Source organism: Ciconia boyciana, chromosome 3 (genome assembly GCF_034638445.1).
Source record: "Ciconia boyciana chromosome 3, ASM3463844v1, whole genome shotgun sequence".
In the NCBI taxonomy this organism is placed as follows: domain Eukaryota; kingdom Metazoa; phylum Chordata; class Aves; order Ciconiiformes; family Ciconiidae; genus Ciconia; species Ciconia boyciana.
Window position 1 is genome coordinate 119,162,675 of NC_132936.1, and position 19,010 is coordinate 119,181,684.

A 19,010-nucleotide genomic window follows, 5' to 3' on the forward strand; every position below is an offset into this window, starting at 1 on the left:
TAATCCTACCTTTGCCCCCATAACATTGCTTTAAAAGTGTCCCCTGTCAAGAGTCATTCTGCAATCAACACTGCTGACCATGTGTTATTAATTAAGTAATTTTACAAAATTAGAAATACAAATCACATTGTTTTCAACCAAAATAACGATCTACCAATTATTCTGCCAACAGAAATGACTTGTAGCTTTTGGCAGGTCTTTTCCCTTTGGCCATTGTTTTCTTAGTTATTAACAAGGTTACAGTTGGTCCTTTTGATTAAAAAGTTTTTTGGCCAGAATAGCTGCTATGGGAAAACAAAACCTGAAATTTAATATCCTTCTAGAATTCTTTTGAAATTTGATCTCAACACCAATGAGGGAGGAAGGTGGGGGGCCACAGGGGACATATTTTGTAACTTTTTAATTTTCTTTCCAGACAAAGATTCTTAAAGACGAGGCAAATATGACTGGAAAGCAAAAAAGAGTATTTTGTTCACTTGTCTCCCTGTAAGGTACACACCATATTACTTAAGAGCTGTCTGTAACATTAAACCTTTAAAAATATGAATTAGGCTTATGGAGTATACAAGATAGAATAAGGCTATGTGAGCAAGCTGTATCTCCATGACTCTTTCAAAGCAGAGCATCCAAATAGCTCTAGAAGATCCTTTCAGACCCTCTAAAGGAAATAAAATTCAGGACAACAGAATCCATGGCCGTCTTGAACTAAAAAAGAATCTTTAAAGGTATATTTATTAGTGAACATATACAAAGAAATATCAGAAAAAATAATGATTTGTGTGTGACCAAAACAACATAACTGATCGTAACAACTAGATTTCAACACAAGACCTGACCCTGCTAAACATACCTCCAAAATCAATCCTTGTCCTTCAACACTTAGCACCAAGGGTGCTATGGAAGTAGTTTCATCTTAGAAAGATTATTTAGAAGGTAAAGTATGTGCAATAGGGCACTGCTGTACTCCCACTGCTTACTCCCAAAGCTTAGTGCTTGGGCCTTCAGCAAAATTAAACTTCCATGCATTTGCAGTCATATGAGAGCCTACAGAAATATGGACTGGCTCCACCCCCTGTGTAATACTGCAATAAATAATACCAAAAAAGAGTGGTGGAGACTGTATTCTCTTGTCCCTTCAAAACAGGTTATTAAAGCAAGATGGTGAACTGTTCCTGTCATATTTGTGAGAGTCAACATCATACAGAGGGACACAAATCTGCAGTAGCAGAAACAAGCAAAAGAGTAGTGAGCATTTCCAGGTTTCTCAATGAACTGACTTGTGCCAGGTACCTCAGATTGGATGTTTAAACAAGTATGTTAAGTACTTCAAGCTTGGAAGATTTTAAGACTTGGGTATAATTGACTAAACAATTCAGAAAATGGCACACAGGGGTGTCAACCCTGCATATCAGCAACAGCAAAAAAATCAAGCCTACCCTTCTCCATTGTTTTGCTTTCTTGCTCCGTCAGAGAGACCAAGCAGAGATAACAAATCCAAACAGTAACCATGTGAAAACATCATTTTCAAGAAATAACAGACTAGATCTTTCACAAGACAGACAAACTGAAGGGGGTTGGAATTTTTTTTTTCCCCTTTTGCATCTCTCTGATATTTACGGTCAGTGATTTAGATCAACTAAACATCTGGCCCCTAAAAGGAACATACCACTATTTGTTATAATTAGAGCTCTGGCAAACAGCACATTGCTGTATGCAAGTTACTTCAGCAGCTTTCATATCTCAACCTTTGCAGTCTCCCAGCAAAAGCCCTGGTACAGCTACTGTTGGCCATCTGGAAATTTTTCCCTTCCCCAGTCATGCAGCCAGAATAAATGCCATCTCTTCTGCTCTGACATGGTACTTTGCCTGGGAGCATACCAAAAAATTTCTTACTCAAGAAACCCTTTTCCAGAGCCATTCGGGGGGGGGGGACGGGGACGACGACACGACGACACGGACAGACACACAACAAGGAAAAAAAAAAAAGAAAAAAGAATCAAGCCCTTCAAAATTAACCCTTCAAAAGAGGACACTGAAAAGCAAATGTCGAATGTTACCACTCTGACTGCAGAGATAGCAAGGCTAAAATTAAGTTGTGGAGTAGTCTTGCTTGACCTTAGAAGAGAAAGAACATGCATTTCAAGACTTCTCGCTATTAGTAAGATTTATGCAATGCTGCACCAGTGACACTCGCAGAATGTGCATTACACTTGGCAACAGGCCTGCAATCCAGCCACTTACTTCCATCATGTATTATAATGTAGAAACAGTCACACCTGCAAAGGCTATGACAAATGACATTTCATTAACTTTGAAGACTGCTGGATCATTTTCCCAGGTTACATGTGAGCGGGGCCATAATAGTCCTTTCAACAGCCTATCATGAAAAGAAAGTCACTATAATGTCCCAAATATTTCAGGGAGTAAATACTTCTCAGTTTGTTAATGATAAAGTTCTGTGTCAATTAGATGTAATGGGATAAAAGCCTATCATTAGAGATCCTAGGCCACACAAATTTAGAATGGTATTTCCCATTGCTCGTTGTGTCACTTCCCCACCATCCTTTCTCTCTCTTTTATTTATTTAATTTTTTACTGTTTCAAGTGACTAGCAGAGTGGTCCAGTACATTTCACACAATCTGCTTTCATGTCAAACAATCTTTCCAGGTATTTTATTTCATTTCATTCCCTTGATGATTTCATGGGATCAACAAATCAAACAGTGAGGTTTTACAAACATGAAAATGTCAACAGAAGAACATAGGATATAACACCTCAGCTGCTTTCTTTCCAAATAGAAGGATTCTTTTCTCCCCAGCCTGCCTTAGCTTAGTTACAACAACCAAATCCTGTTCAAATCATACTTATTACAGATGTATTAGGACACTAGTCTGTGCTGCTGATAGAGAAGGGCTTACAAAACAGCTCTTTGTACAACACGTCAGTGTTTTGCTCACTGTGACTTCTGTTGCTCCGAGTAATAGCACTTCTCTCTGCTCTTATGGAAGGGGAGGTGGGGATTACTCACATGTATAAAGCTAAGCACATTTTTAACAGCTTTGCTACACCACGGCTCAAGACTTTGAACAACAAGGCTTCCATGTGAAACTTAATACAGCTTAGACTGAGGCCTGCAATTGGATCCCACAAGTGTGCAAGGTTCTGCAGGCAATAGATCCATGGCGTAATTCAGCTCCTGAAGGCATTAACTGCACCCCAGTGGCCTGACAAAAATCTAGGGAGCAAGACAGCATTCACCCCAGCTCTACGGTGAATAGGCTGGCCAGGCTGTTTCAGAGGACCTGAAGATCACAGGGTGAAAGTCCTATGATATTCTTGGTGTGGGGAAAGAAACACCTGTAATAAACAGGCAGGTCCCCCTTCTGCCTGGCCAGAGACAGAGGCTGCCTAGAGCAAGAGCCAAGAGTCTGGCTCTTAACGTGCACACGTTAGTCCATCAATCTCCACTCAAGCTTATCCTGAAGAAGTCATTAGGAACATCATGATCCCTCACAGTTAAATTGTCCCTTCTGAACAATATCGGGGTGCACACCAGACCACAGCTTATACAGATCACTGTCAGAAAACCCCTGCCAGATCCTCCCTCAGAATGAGGGCTGGTCCTCTGTGCCACCTCATTACACATTTAGGTATCAGAGCCTTCCTCTTGTTCTGAGCCTTGCCCAGCCACAGAGGAATTCAATCAGGATTAAGCAGCATGAACTACAAAGTCCTAGAGCTGCCAGATCTCTGTCGGTGTTTGTTGGCTTCTCAAGGAATCATGCTGGCAACATTTATAAGTGTACTGAAAAACTATTTGCAGCTTGAAAGCAAAAAGCACACAAACCAAAATTTTAATATTCCCTAACTACAACATCTGGAGCCAACTGGGGACGTATCTCTATTAGGAGCATTTTAATTGTGAAGATGCAAATGAATTTGTCAAAATGTAAAGCACCTATGAAGAAAAATGAAGAAATTCAGGTGATAATGTGGCAACATCATGTTGCTATTCCCTAAGGAAAGCAAACTCCATGGGTAAATGCACAGCTTTGCTATTGTAAACATGCCTACACCCAAGGCTCATGCTGCCTACACTGCTCTGTGAGCTGGAAGTTACATCTCATAGCGTTCGGTATAGGAAAAAGTATCTGAAAGAAGCCTGTAGTCCAGATGGCCCATAATAACTAGCCCTATCTATTGTGTCAATCTACTTAAAACAGGCTATACTATTTTGGATCAACTCAGAAGGTTCCTAATTAAACACCACCACAATGATCTAAACTAGGTATTGACTGATTTACTTCCAACATCCTTTTACCTTAAAACATACTGCGGCAGGCTTCATCCATTAATTTTTCCTGTTTAGGAGTTTCAGTTTTTGTGTGTCTGTATTACTACTGTATTTCAACTACAAACCCTATAGTAAATAATCTTAATGATCAAATGACAGGCTTCATATCTCTCTGAACAGAGTTCATCTGATTTATTAAAGTGACACCAGACATTTACTCAAGGAGTAAACAGAGCTGACATTATAGGATGATCTCTGAGGGAAAGGCTTCAGGGTAAATACTGAGGAAAAGGAGTGGTTACGTATTCCATTCTTTTGTATTTCTTGCCTAATTCTTTACTTTCTTCTTTTTAATGTTCTTATTAGTATTACAACATCTTTTGTGATCTTTAGGCAATAATCTCTGAAAGGGAGCCCTTGTAATATGGTCAGTCTTTACAGAAAAAGAGCAATTGGTTGAATCTGGAGAAGCTCAGTGACTCTTTGTCTGAAATACAGTCTCAGTGAAACTGTGACTACTTGCTCTGCAGTGGGGTCCCACCTTGACAAGGAGTCATTGGGGAGCTCTGGATAAACCTCTTCACCTCATCTCTAGTGACTACTTAAGAACAGAATTGTTGTCCTTCAATCCCATCCCAAAAAAATATCAACTGGATTTACCTTTTCTTGTTAAGATCACGGGTTTCTGTTTGTTAATGAGAACAAAGGGAAACAAAAGGAAAAAGAGGAACAATATAGATTAAAAAAAGATAAATCTTCCAGTCTAACCACAAGTGCAGTGTTTTCTCTTATGACATATAGACAAAATGACATATGGGTCAGAACAACTTGACCCAGCAATCCTCTCCCTTCTGTGAATGACAGTAGGAAGCTGTGTGGCTCACTTTTCGTAGACAATTAAATTAAAACTTAAGACACCTATTCTGTTATTTGCATAGAAAATAAGCTCTACCCTCCTTCACATCTAGGGCAACACAATATCCTGTTTCAAGGCACTGCTCTGGTGACCATCTATCCCCACCTGCACCACTGCAGAAAGCAAACCTCCTCCAAGTAAAAGAAGGAGGAGCTATTCAGACACCCAGTTATTTGTAAGTAGGGTGCAAGGTTTCACACTCAAAAATGCACAGAAAAAAAATGTAAGAGCCTTAAAATGACATTCATGAAAGCAAAATGTTTTCCATGCTCACACTTACACCAGGCAAAGCCAACAGAAAAGGAAATGGGTTACTGTCATTTTTTAAATCACAACCAAGAGCCCAACACAGTAAGATGCATCTGAAGAGTGGAAAAAAAATGTCAGAGCGAGGAGGGCCACAGAGGACTTCTTTACAGCTTTCAGTTTTACAGAGAAGTACTCTGACGGTCTAGTGACTGCTGCTGAGAGGATATACCCTCAGACAATGAAACAATATCCACAGGCAGTACAAGAGGCCAGGTTAGGCATACAGCACAGCACAAGGAGAAGCAATAGCACCTAGAAGGCAACTCTAGGTTGTCTAGCAGCATGTAAGCATTACCTTATCTCACCGTTTTCTGACAGATGTTTTGACAGTCCTTGAACAAAGCTGAAGCAAGGCCAAACAGCTCTCATTCTCTCAAAAAGAAAGTGCTTCAAACTTGTACAGGTGGAAGGGGAGAAGCTTGTAACATACACTGACTACATAGGCATTAAGAAACACAATGTGAATGAGACGTATCACAAATAAAAGCCTTGCCTTGGCTACACTAACAAGGACAATGCTAAAGCCTGTATCACCTTGCTTGACATCTATCACTAAAACCAAAGTTTAAGAGTTCCCCCAAAATCATAGTATCAGTAAGGCCTCCACAGCAAAAACACCACCTCTGACATGAACCATCCTTTCTCCTCCCCTCACATGGGGGATCATCTAAACCCATTCCCTCGCATCCTCCCCTCACACAACTGTGTGGGTCCCATTACATATGTAGGACAGACATATGTAAGGAGATGTCCTGTCTTCTAGGCTAGAAGGTTCAGGTTTCTTAAGGCACTGTTTTTAAGTTGAAAGTGCTTTAGCTTTTCAGCTAAAACTTGGCTAAAATGCTGCTGGAAAACATAACTTTGCCATTCAAGATTGTTCCATCTGCAACATGGCTCCATACATGAAGGTCCACGTCTGCAACTAGCATAATTCAATGCAATGCTCCTTCAGCCAGCAGTGATATGAGCAGAACTTACACCTTCAAACTTAAAGGCCTTAGCACCATAAGCACTGAAGACGGCTGGAAAATTATATTTAGCTACAACCAGAAAGTCAACCTGGTGCTGTCATGAAAAATGTCTGTTTCCTTGACTCATCCATCGTCAAGGCATAATAAACTTAAAATCAAAATGATATCACTTCAACTGTTGCTGCCAATCTTTCCTTAATGGATTTAATGTAATAACATTTTAAAAAGTTTCCTTGTGTGTCTATAGTAGACAACTATAGTAACAATGGCCTCAAAGAGACTGTGGAAAAAACCCCAACCTACTCCACAGTGGCAATGTACTCTGCCTACAGGATGTTACTGGGGCACCACAGGGCTGGAAGGACTTACCGTCACAGGGCAGAATTGAGCTTAACTGTCCTTCCAGGGAAATGGAGTGAAAAGAGTTAATCTTTTCTTTTCCCAACTCTATTCTCTCTGCCACTGGCTGGAATCCAAGCCCAGGAGGGTTGTTTGCTGTTTCAGGAGGGTTTCGGGGATTTAGGAGGGGTAGGCCTCTGCACCTGTAGATAAAATTGCAAAGTCTCACTTTGTAACATTCATGAGATGGCAAACTGCTATTCCCCTTCGGCTAATTGCCTCATTCAAAAGTTCTGCTCTTTAATTTCCCCTTTCTTCCAATCACTCATGATGATGGGCCCAATCCAGTGTTTACTGAAGTTTTGGGCCTTTCTGCTGAGCTTGAAAAGTCCAATGACTTCTTTCACTACATGAAAATAGCAGCCACTACAAAGTAGAAAGGTGAATTAAGTTCTGCATTCAAGGCAGAGACCCACCTCCAGATCCAGGAGATTGAGGGATTTTGAAACTTACAATGGCAAACCCTAAGCCAGAGTCACAGGGAACTGTGCTTGGGTCTTGAGATCAAAGCAGTGTTAGTGTGGTATTTTCAGCACCTACAGAGCAGTTTCTACCAGTTTTAGTCCTAGTCCCTCCATCACAAAGCAAACCCAAGATTAACAGAGATTGTAGTCAATCAAAACCAGAGAAAATTCACTTCAGTTGGAGCAAAAGTGGGTTTTCTATTTAAACGAAAGCAGTACTTTGACACACAAACAAATGGCTTTTAAGTTGCTCATGAGCACATTTTGACATGAAATAAGAAAGGTGCTATTAAACTAACAGCTTAAATACAAGAATACAATTCCAGATCAACTTTCTTGGGCCAACAAACCTAACTAGTTAAGGATGTTGACAGGATTTTTTAACAGGACTAGGCAACATCGTTGTCTAGTGGAGGACTTGGTGTCCCTGTCCTCTAATCTGTCTTAACTGTTACACTGATGCCCTCCCTGTGTTACTCAGGAGTGTTACTAAAGGCAGCACAGGCATAGACACATTGTTTATGAAGGAAAGGGAAGGGGAGAAAGAGTAAAAATCCCTTTTTCTCAATGGATATGCATAATCTGTTTTCCCTCTAAAAAAAATTACAGAGCTAAAGGCTTTGGCAGCTAGTATTCATTCTCTGCTGGGTTTCTTCTGGGAGCTGAGTATTTTGCATTCACAGTCTAAGATACAAACAGGGAATTCATCTTGGGACTTGGCCAGTGTAATGTTATACCAATGGGTTGATTCAGGAGCAAAATCTTCAAAGAGACTCATACTGCTAAAATTCTGGAGAGAAAAAAAGGAATGACCAATATGCAAGTAAGTACATATGTCAATGGGCTGTGACTGAAGCTAAAGGACTTGACTTTGCATTCCTCCTAAATTCAGTGGGGAAACTGGGGCAGGAGGGGTGAATCACCAGAAGTTTTGCTCAAGGAATGTAAAACAAAACACAAGGTCTATTGCCCCCATCGGGATTTCACAACTACATAATACTGGTGATCTCATTAGAGCCAGCCCTGATTTATTTCAAAGCAGAATCAAATCTCAGGTCTAAGGAAGCCCTTAAAATAAGTCTTTACTAACGCCTTATTATTTTTATGGTGTACATCCACAGGAATCAGTCAGGCTATCCAAGATTTACAGTGGTATAAGTGAAAGCAAGGTTCAAGATTTAACAAACAAGTTTCTTGGACCTGTGATGTGCTCATTTGCTAGTTTAAGCACAGGCATGAAAATCATCAGTGACCAGATACTAAGCAGAGAATAAACAGTGTGAAAATTAGACCTTGCCTCATAAAGCTTCCCAGATAAAGTTATAAAAAAGAGTAGGTATTGGGGGCTACCATCCTGTGCTGGTGAAAACCAGCATCATTCCATTAATAGAAAAACATCCACTTTTGCTGGCCGAGGCTGCAGCCCTAGACCATCTTTTCCATGCCACTGGGAGGGACACTACCCTAATCTGAATGGGGCACTACACAGATGTGCTCACCTCAAACAACACACCTAGCATGACACATCATGCCAGCTAGGACTGATAGGCAGTAAGCAGAGAAGACAAGTCAACACCTGCTTAGCCCTTCTGGTAAATCTGCATCACTTCATTCCCAAAGAAGTGCAAAGCCTTTAGAGTCCACAGAGCATGGCTTGTTGCACCAGCTGGGGTCCTGTCCTCCAGTCTGCAGTTGAGAAACACTGCCCTTTTCCACTCAATATTTGCAATCTATCAGGATCCTGAGTGGAAGAATAAAGGACCTGATCTGCTTCTTGCTTACACCATTGTAAATTAGAAACAAACCCATCAGCATTAGCAGCCTTCTGTGAGTATAAAACAGGTGTAAGTGAGAGTAGAAACAGGTCTATAAACTCAGCTGAATTTAGAAGTCAATATATTACTTTCCAATCATACAGAGATTACATTATGTATATACATACATGCACATATACAAACACCAGTTTTAAAACCTCTTCAAGAAATCAGACAGAAACTAAGCAGAGCATATAGAAATTTAACTGGTTGCTCATAAAAAGCTGCTAAAATCTACCAAAGTTAAAAGACAGTGCAGTCTACTACACAGGCTTGCTAAAAAGAAATAAAGTAAGAAAAGCAGCATTTTTAACTATGACTACCTGATGGGTGGAGCAGCAGTTTCACTTGCCTTAGAAATGCAGTATTTCTGTATTTTTAAAGATTTTGAAAGCTTGGGTTCTTTTTCCGTTCGTTTTTTTGTCCCTGAACCTCAGGAGGAGATTTCTAAGGCTTTAAAAAAAGCACTTCTCGCCGCTGCCTCCGGCCTGTTTGATGCTCCTTTGCTGCCACCAAGTGGAAATGAAACAGCAAGGCTAAAATTTGCCGAAAGAGCCTGTCGCTGACACCATGTGTCAAAGGCCTCGTCTAAACTTGCTTTCCCGCTTTCCCCTGCCAGTTTTTCTCTCAGCCTCTGCCTCCTCCAGGGCTGCCTGCGGGGAGAGGGATGTGACAGCTGCCGCCATGTTAACCACAGGGAAGTCCCCCAGCAAAGCCACCCTGAGCAGCCTGTCACAGCACTCCCACCCATGGCATATGCTGGGGGGGGGAACATAAAGAGAGGAGTAAGGAAATAACAAATAGGCAGTATCACCACACAACACCTCTAACAGAGGTTGTAAAGAAGGGGCTCCTCAAGCATTAAATGCATTTCCTCAGTAACATAGCCCCACCTTGCCTCTTTGCAGAGCTGTTCCTCCCGTAAGTGACACAGATGCACTTTATAGATATAAGAAGTGCAAGGAAGAGTAAATTCTACCTTTTTCCTGTAGAGGGACCGAAGGACAAGTCAAAACACACTGCAAGGCAAACACAACTCCTCACAGCCCTGCTCACGTGAGCTGAGGCCCATCAGGTTGCGCCGCCATTTTAGCCCTGGGGCTGGGCAGTGACTGACCGCAAAGTGGCGCACAGAGGCCGCAGGTACTTTGGGCAGGGCAGAGGGGTGAGCCTTTAGTCTTTGGGTGAGTACAGAGAGGGGAAAAAACACACACACACACACACACAAACCACCAAATTCAGGATTAGCCTTGTATGCCTTTAGGATGTGTGTCTCTCTCTGAAGGGCGCTGCTGGGGGAGGAAGGGGCAGAAGTTAGGTGGTGGCCATGGCCTCTAGGTGGGTTTTTGTGAGGTACAAGAAAATGGCTTCCCCTAAGCTTCCCCTATGGCCTGGAAGTGCAGTGGTGATTGAAGCAAGTAACAGCCTCATCAAGGGATGAGTTTTGTTATGCTCAAATAAAAAAAAGAAAATTACAAAAAAAAAAAAAAGACGGGCAAATAAGTCTTTTGGTGAACCATTTAACCTGGCTGCTGTGTTTGCTTAAACCATGCATGATGCACCTATGTATTTAAACAAGGTAACCCATGCCAAAGCAGATACCATCAGTAATTATATTCCATGAAAGATAAGATCGAGCTATAGTATTACAACTTTGATGAGTCAACCACTTCTTGCTGAGATGTATCAAGTGGTTAAAGGAACAAACATCTGTTTTATTGTGTTATGTACGGATGGATGGTTTGGGGGCAGGAATGCTGCCCACTCTGGAGGGGTGCAGAGGACTCTGTGGAGGACGCTGGGAGAGACACATCTGTGCAGATGCTGCAAAGGAATCCCAACAGTGTATACTGGTTTCGAGGGATATATATGCTGTTCACCTTCCCTTTTAATTTAAACTAATTTAACCTACTATAAGATGTCCTCCCTGTTTTAATAGATCTTGTTGTTGTAGCAATTGCTGTCATTTAGGTAATATCACACAGATGTGCCCAAGGAGCACAAACTTGTGAGAAGCCCTGAAGAATTTCTGGCAGTATTTCTTTCATTCAATCTAATTTCAGAGGCAGAAGGAGAGCCACCTGGTTGAATTATGTTGAAGGCAGGCATAGGAAAAGCAGATGAAAGACTGAAAAAGAGATGAAATGGCCTTTAAGCACAAAAGTAATTAAACATGAGGATTTACACACCTTCTTTGTTGTGCTGTAATCAAACTGAAAAATGCTTGCCTCTCTAAAATTAATACAAGTAATCTAACCTACTGAAATAAGGAAGTATCAGACATACTAAATAGGGAAAAATGGCAAACTTCTAAGCTTCTGGTTGTCTGGTTCATTTTCCAGATGTTTTCAAAAACCTAAGTGTTAAGATGTGTTCTTCAGTTATGTCACAAAGAAATACTCAGATATCTTAACAACATGGGGGCCACAGATGTGTTAACACACACAGTGCCAGCAAAGTCGCTCCAGTTAATACCACTCCACTCCAGCTGAGAATCAGCTTTTGGGTTTTTTGTTTTCCTGCTGTTGGTGGGACTTTGGCTCAGATGCTTGAATAGAGTAAATCGTTACTAATCTTTGCCAGCTGAGGTAATGGCCACTGAGGTTCCTGAGGCCAGCAGGCTACCCAATACAGGCTTTGTCTTAAATGACTTTGAACCTCAAATGCTTTTTGGGCACAGATGAGCTTACCACTGTGCATTCACTGAAGGCTTGGCTCAATTATATCTTGGCTTTTTGCTATGGGAATGGTAGTGCCATGGGGTCAGGAAACTCTGCAAGTCAGAAGTCACTGTATCTAATGTCAGAATCTGGCCTCTCTGCCTTCTGAAAACCTGTGCAAGCAAATCCAAGGGCAAAATCTAGCCCTTAATTTTTCTGATAGCACAACCTCACCTAGGTGGCAGAAGACAAAAAAAAAAAAGTAGTTTTTCCAAGCTTATTTTGTTCTTGCTAAATGTTTTAAGTGGGCCAAGTCTCAATCTGGGCAGCTTGCCCTGGTTGCAGGAATGAAAAAAAAAAAAAGAAAAAAGAGGCACTATAAGGTATAGGTACCTCTAGAAATACTAACCTATGCCCAGAAATGACTCATTTATCTACCAAAATTCTTCTGTGTAATTCTATATATAAGGGATGAGATCAAATTCTTAGTCTTTAATGATCTGAGTGTCTTCCACAAAATAGGATACTTCATTGTACACAGCCCAAGAACACCTATTAAAAAGAATACATTAAATGGACCAGACTTCATTTTACCAGCTTAAACCTGGAGCAGCTTCACAGCTTAAAAAAAAAGAAAAAGAAAAAAAAAAAGAAAAAACCCACAACCACCCAGTATAACAACTGTAACTCTTCTTTTCATTATGGTTTGAGTTGAGACAAAAATTTAAGTTTCAGATTTCTAATACATTCAGCATACTTAAACAGTGATAACAGTAAACAGTACACTATCACTGGAGTTACCTCTTAGGAAGGTGACACAAGTGAATTAATTCCATTTTAGTTAAACTGGTGTGAAGTTGAACTCAAGTGTGATTATAATGTAAATTAATCAGATACATATGAACATCCTTTGTCTACATTAACTTCTTTAAATTCTGAAATCCAAATAAAGCTAAATTGAAACAATGCTGTTAAAAGTTGCAAAGTTGTACTAGATCTGCAATTCTGCAACTATAGTATGTTACAGAGCCCTGTCATCATCTGAGATAAATTGGACCTTAATCACAGAGCCCATATTCCTCCCTAAGCTATTTGTGGCTTCAAAACTGTGCTGGGAGCTCAGTAATGCTGATGACCATGCATGGGAAAACTGGAACACAAGCAAATTAAGGGCCAATATCTACCATGCAGTTCTCTGAGGTTTCTCTAGAGCCCTAATCTGGATAGATTTTCACTGGGATAACTTTTCTTTTAACATCCTGATAATGCATTTCAAATTTTTACCTCAATGAAGGAGAGTTACAACTTTTAGAAAAACACAGTCAGAAGTTTTAGCTAACATTGCCAATGTGGCCAACACTTTACAAACTATGTTCTTGAACAACTACAAGAATAACTGCTCAACCTTTCGGGGGGGGGGGGGGGGGGGGGGGGGGGGGGGAATCAGCCATGGTAGAGACCAAACATGAAAAAGTCCAATACAAGTAGTTAAAAGCTGGCAAAATTATAAACATCTGGGAACAGAACATTAGTATAAGAAGCTGAGGCACTGTGTGGAAATATTAGTTGTAAGCCCATTATATAATAAAAGGTAAACAAAGCTTAACAAACACTGTCAAAGCATCGAGGAAATGGACTTTAACTAACAGACCAGTAAATATCACTAGAAGTCAGTGACTTAGAATCAGCTAGATTTTTAGTACTGTTTTTGTTATATAAAGACATTCATACCTACATAAAGCCAAATTCTTAGTTCTTTTGTGCTGCATTTTTGCTACTGTGGCCCTAACAAAATAAAGAGTTAAACTGGCTTAAAGTAATAGAGAATTAAGCTTGTGATGTTATACACAGTCTCCAACAATAGCATTTCACTAATATGCACTTTGTATTCTGTTACACACCGAGAGAAGAACTTGGTGCCATTCAGGAGATATATAACATGCAGGTGGATGTGTAATGTGTACATACACGGATGGCACCTCATGAGATTAACTGCCATGAGGAAATGCTCTCTTCATGGAAGCTTTGCAGGAGAAGACATGTTTGGTCTTGTGTGTGAGTTGGGGAGTAGGTTTGTCAGCCCAGGGCAACAAATTAAAAAGATTGTTTATGCTACCCAACTTGACAGTGTTTGTTACTAGGCATTTCTCCTTCTCACCTTTTAATAATGGGGACAATAACTTTGTGGCTTTAAACAATGACTAATTTGTTCCCGTGAGGCCAAAAAACACTAAAGTGACAAAGAAAAAATAAACATTCTAGGAAACAAAAACTACAATATATTCATGAAAATGACATTCATATCGAATGAGAGAGTATCAAAAACTACTGCTTTTTCAGACAACTTATTCACTTGCATAACTCAGCAGCCGCTCATTTATTTTAACGGACTCTGCTGGTAAACAGCAAAGAATTTGTCCCTAGAATTACTACTTTAAAAGAGCTTATTTGCAAGCACAGCTGAGTTTTGCTTCTTTTCTGCCTATTCTGGATCATTGCGATGCAAGATCTATCACCATGAATTTGAGGTGATCCTTAGCTTGAAAATTATTTTGTTGTTCATGTACTCTTTGGATACCCCATCTAGGTACCTTTCATATCAAGATTGTCTTGATGTAAAGCTGGAACAACATAGTGCTGAATTAGACCCATTTTCTATCACTTAATATAGGCTTTAAATTCATCCATGGAATGTGTCCACACTAGACTGAGAAGAAACCTCTTGGCAATACTGAATTATCATACTGAATTGCTTCCATCCACTTGCTGGGGCTGCCAAATTGAAATGATGCATGTCAAGGCAACCCTACACTGAAAAGTAAAAGATAGCCTCTTAAATGTTCCATTTATAAAGCTTTTTATTCACAGTCAAATTTAGTATCCCCTCTGAAATATATCACTTTACAGAATTGATACCTTGCCATTACAAGATTTCCACGCCATATTCACTCAGCTTAGTAGTAAAAACAAGCTTTTGCTCTTTTCCCTTTGGTACAGCTGATGAAAACTGAGCAGTTCAAGGTCTGCTTCTTAGATCACCAGCACTAAGTATTCCACAGATCTGTAATCTTCTCCTACAGGGAAGGTTAAAAGTCAGCAAAAAAGCAAACTGTTAGTTCTATCAGTAAAATATTAAAAGTGCATCATATTGGAAAGTAGAAATTGAAGGAAAAAAACAAAAAAAACAAAAACAAAAAAACCCTACCACTAATGCTAAGGATGCCAAGAGTGATGTGCAAAACAAATGCATCCATGTGGACTTTCTGGAACTCTCTGCAAGGAATATCACTCAAAGCAAATTAGCAAAAAGAAAAATTACACTGTCACACTGCAGAACTTTAATGCATTTTTTCCTAGTATGTGTCACATGATTCTAAAATTACAAATTGCATTATTTACTTTCTGTATTATTTCCCCTAAATTGTTGTAGCCTAACACTTTTTTTTAATCACTGGCAAGTAAACTTCTAACTAAGAAACTCATATAGTCTTTTTAACTAATGGCCTGTTTTGGCATCTTTACATCTCAGTTTATGACAAAGGAATAACCTGCCCACATTTGGGATGCAACCAGTTTCAATTATTTTGGCCTCTCTTAAGTTGGAAAGTTTCGTTGGCTTGAAGTTTGTCATACTTACTCTTTCGAAGAAGCAGAACATCTCTGCAAAGCCTCATGGTAATTTCTCCAATTATATTCTGATTTGCATGTTACTGTTTAGCTGAAGTTAATTTTTTTTCAACTCCAGATTTGCATCAAAAATAGTTTGCTGTTGTTTCCTTACACTTTAACTCTCTAAAGCAGCTATACATTACTAGCCAGCCATGTCTGATAGAAGAAAGAAATGACATTCCAATCAAGTTGTTTAATTTTTTTTTTTTTATGGATAACTTGGCACCTATCCCAGCTCGTAGCGATGTTAAACAGATGGAAGTTTTTTCTAGGTATAAGGGGGTTTTGCAGTTGCTTTCAGTAGAAGAGAATCTGCATGAATTGAGTCAAAAGTTCAGTGAGATCTTGCCAGAAGGAACCCTATGCCACAGGATGCCATTTACACCACTATACCTCCACCCGTGTTTGCAGTTACAGATTGGAGCTTGCTGTTCACGACTTCCGAAAGCCTTCCTGTGGCCAACAGCTGATAGAAGCCTTAATCAAGTAACCAAAGTCTCTTCTTCTGGGGCTGCAGAACCACATCTTCATCAATCCCTGGGCAAACTATGTCATTTACTATGGAAAACAAGATTTCCATTTGCATTTGTAATGGTCCCAGCCCCACAGTTAAAAAGTGAATTTCGGTCTACCCTCTTAAATCCAAGAAAATTATTAATTCTGAGATAATTAAGTTTGTTTAACTTTTATCATTCCACATTAACTATGTTTTGAGGATATTTCCAATGAAACTGCAACATTAATACTGCAACATTTTTGACAAAGCTGCATGCTAGTATTGATTTTCAAGGCCAGGAAAAAATAGGATGACTTAATAAAACATCCACTCTTGAGGATGCAGTTCTCTAATAATAAAAATACTGAAGGAGTAGAAATGAGCACCAGTGATGTGTTGACTTCCCAAGTCATGGGGTGGGAATTTAAGATCTAGTAAGATTCCTCCTTTGTTCACAGCCACAGTAAACTCTCTGTCAGAGAGAGAGGTTTTCTAGGAGTAGATCTGCAGAAACTTTACACAGCGGGAAGACCTAGTTTCTCAGGTCAAAGATGCCCATTCTGTTATGGTAAGAATCTCTTTACATGGCTAGGACAGTTAATGACATAGAGTTTTCTCCCTGCAGTAATTTTTTCAGAAGCATAGGTGTGTAAGGAAGAAATCTTGTTAGACATTTAAAGATGCACCTAAGAAAAAGATAATTTGCTGACCAAAAAAACACCAAGTAGTGGGCCAGACATCTACTACAAAGTCCTGAGCCATTGATTTGATAACTGAGTAATTTACTTTTCCTGTCCAACTGTAACAGTTCAATGAAGCCATGCTAATTCAAGGACCAAAGTCCTTGGGGACCAAGTGGGAAGTCTCCCATTGACTTTAAAGTCAATGAGTCAAAGCAAGTCCCTGCTATTCAATGACCTCCGAATTTTGCCAAGCACAGAGCTTCCCGGATGCTCCCAAATGCTATTTGCTATTTTAATGTAGCTATTTAACACTAACACTAGTGGGTCTTAAAATCCTGAGTTGCGTTTTAATTTCTCTTCTGAAGTTTGGTTTGGTTTTTTTTGTCAGCTTGGAAAATTCCCCATGCAATCTCGTATCAAATTCTAGTCATAGCTGCTAACTTCACGTGCTCTTACCAACCTCATCACTTGCTTGGTGCAAAGACCAGAAAGCAAGAAGAGTTCCAAGAACAGGTAACACCTTAAATGCATGTATCAAAACACAATCTTTAACAAAATAAATACTATTTTCACTTTTAACTTAAAAACCTGAACATGAAACACTAACTTTGACATCGATTAGCCTCTAGTCCAACTATATATATATATTTCTATCATAACTTAAGAGTTGTACATAATTTTGTCATTGCATTAGTTAAAAACATTCTCAGAAACAGCAATTTTGTTAGTGCTTCTCTTAGCTGGTATGTCTAACTCATATTAACTCATAACATATTTATAGTAAAATCAAGACAAAGCAGGGAGGTGTCACACACAACTTAATGTTCTCTTTAAATATCTTAAGTTCATTAATACTTTAATTCACTGGTACTAATAACTTTTGCTATTATAATAGCAACTCTTTGCATTACACTGGCATTAACTAATGCAGAATTGGTATTTCTGCACCATATTCAGCACATGCAGCAATGAGACTAGAAGTCTCCCAGATGTTTTCCTTCCCTTTCAGGCCCTGTAAAACCATTCTACAAACTATGGCTCATACAGATTTATGCACACAGCCACTGCAGTAATGTTCTTCTTGCCAGCTGCCTATTTTGAGGCAGGAAAGTTGTTATTTTTTATTCCAATATTCATGTAGCTTTTCCAGGGAGGAACTTTCACGAATGATGTTCAGTCAAGTCATTTCATATTTGAGACCTCAGTAAAGTTAAATACCTATCCTGAAGTCTAGATGTTCCAAGAACTCTTCAGTGATAGAAAAAACACTTAGCATTCATGATCTTGTATTTCAAGCCTCTTTGTAATAAGGCTGTTAGTGAGTAACAAGCACATGGTGATGCTTCCTAGTTTGTGGCACATTTGTCTGGGTTGTTTTCTTTGTGTTAGAAAAGAAAAGCCACAAATGCAGGCTGTGAACAGCCATGCTGAATGATACAAGCCTTAAAAAAAAGTTTACAAAGTTGCATTTGTTACATCTATTTAAACTGCCCTATCACAAATGCCAAATATCTGTATATAATTAATTATACCAGATGGACTTCTACCTCAGTAAGTCTTAGCTAATAGCCTTGCATTATTCTTGTTTAAACATTTACCAATGAAACCTGTGTACTTTACTGGACACTGAATTATGATCCTTTTCAGAAATTATCCTTTTAAAACAAAGGCTATAATTGAAGCTTAAGAAGAAAATCATATAATGGAAATGTCCTTCAATCCCCTTTTAATTAACAGCACTGTGCATAAATACAAGCTGAGCTACTCATTTCCTCAAGACAATGCCTCTCAAAAGTACAAGACATTATCTCCCAGAAAATCTCTATATTAAAGTGCTTCTGGCTTGTGCCACTTCAGACCACTTCTATCCTATTGTCTCCCCAGTTAGTTCACAGAACACCTGGCCTTTTTTCTTTTTTTAAATTGATGGGTTTGAGATTAACATTTTGAACCTCATGCTTTGCACATGCAGACCTCTACATCCACACAAAGTCCAGAAATCTGTTTATAGTAGTCTACAGATATCATTTGCAGTATCACATTGAAAGGAATACAAGGACAGGACACACAGACTTCCAAATAAACTCTGTCCAAACTTACTGAGCACACTAAGAGAAGAACTGCTTTACACAAGTATTACTGTCTTTGGTCAGGAACACACGTAAGGTCTTTGCATTTTTAACCTTAATCGCACAAAAAAAGACTCCTGAGTCCAACAGCTCCTTTGTTTTGCATAACCATGACATTAAGCTGTAGAAATAAAGCATTCTCATTTTAGCTTTCAGCTGGAAAATGTTTATGGGCCTTTGACATGCGTACTCACATGAACAGTCC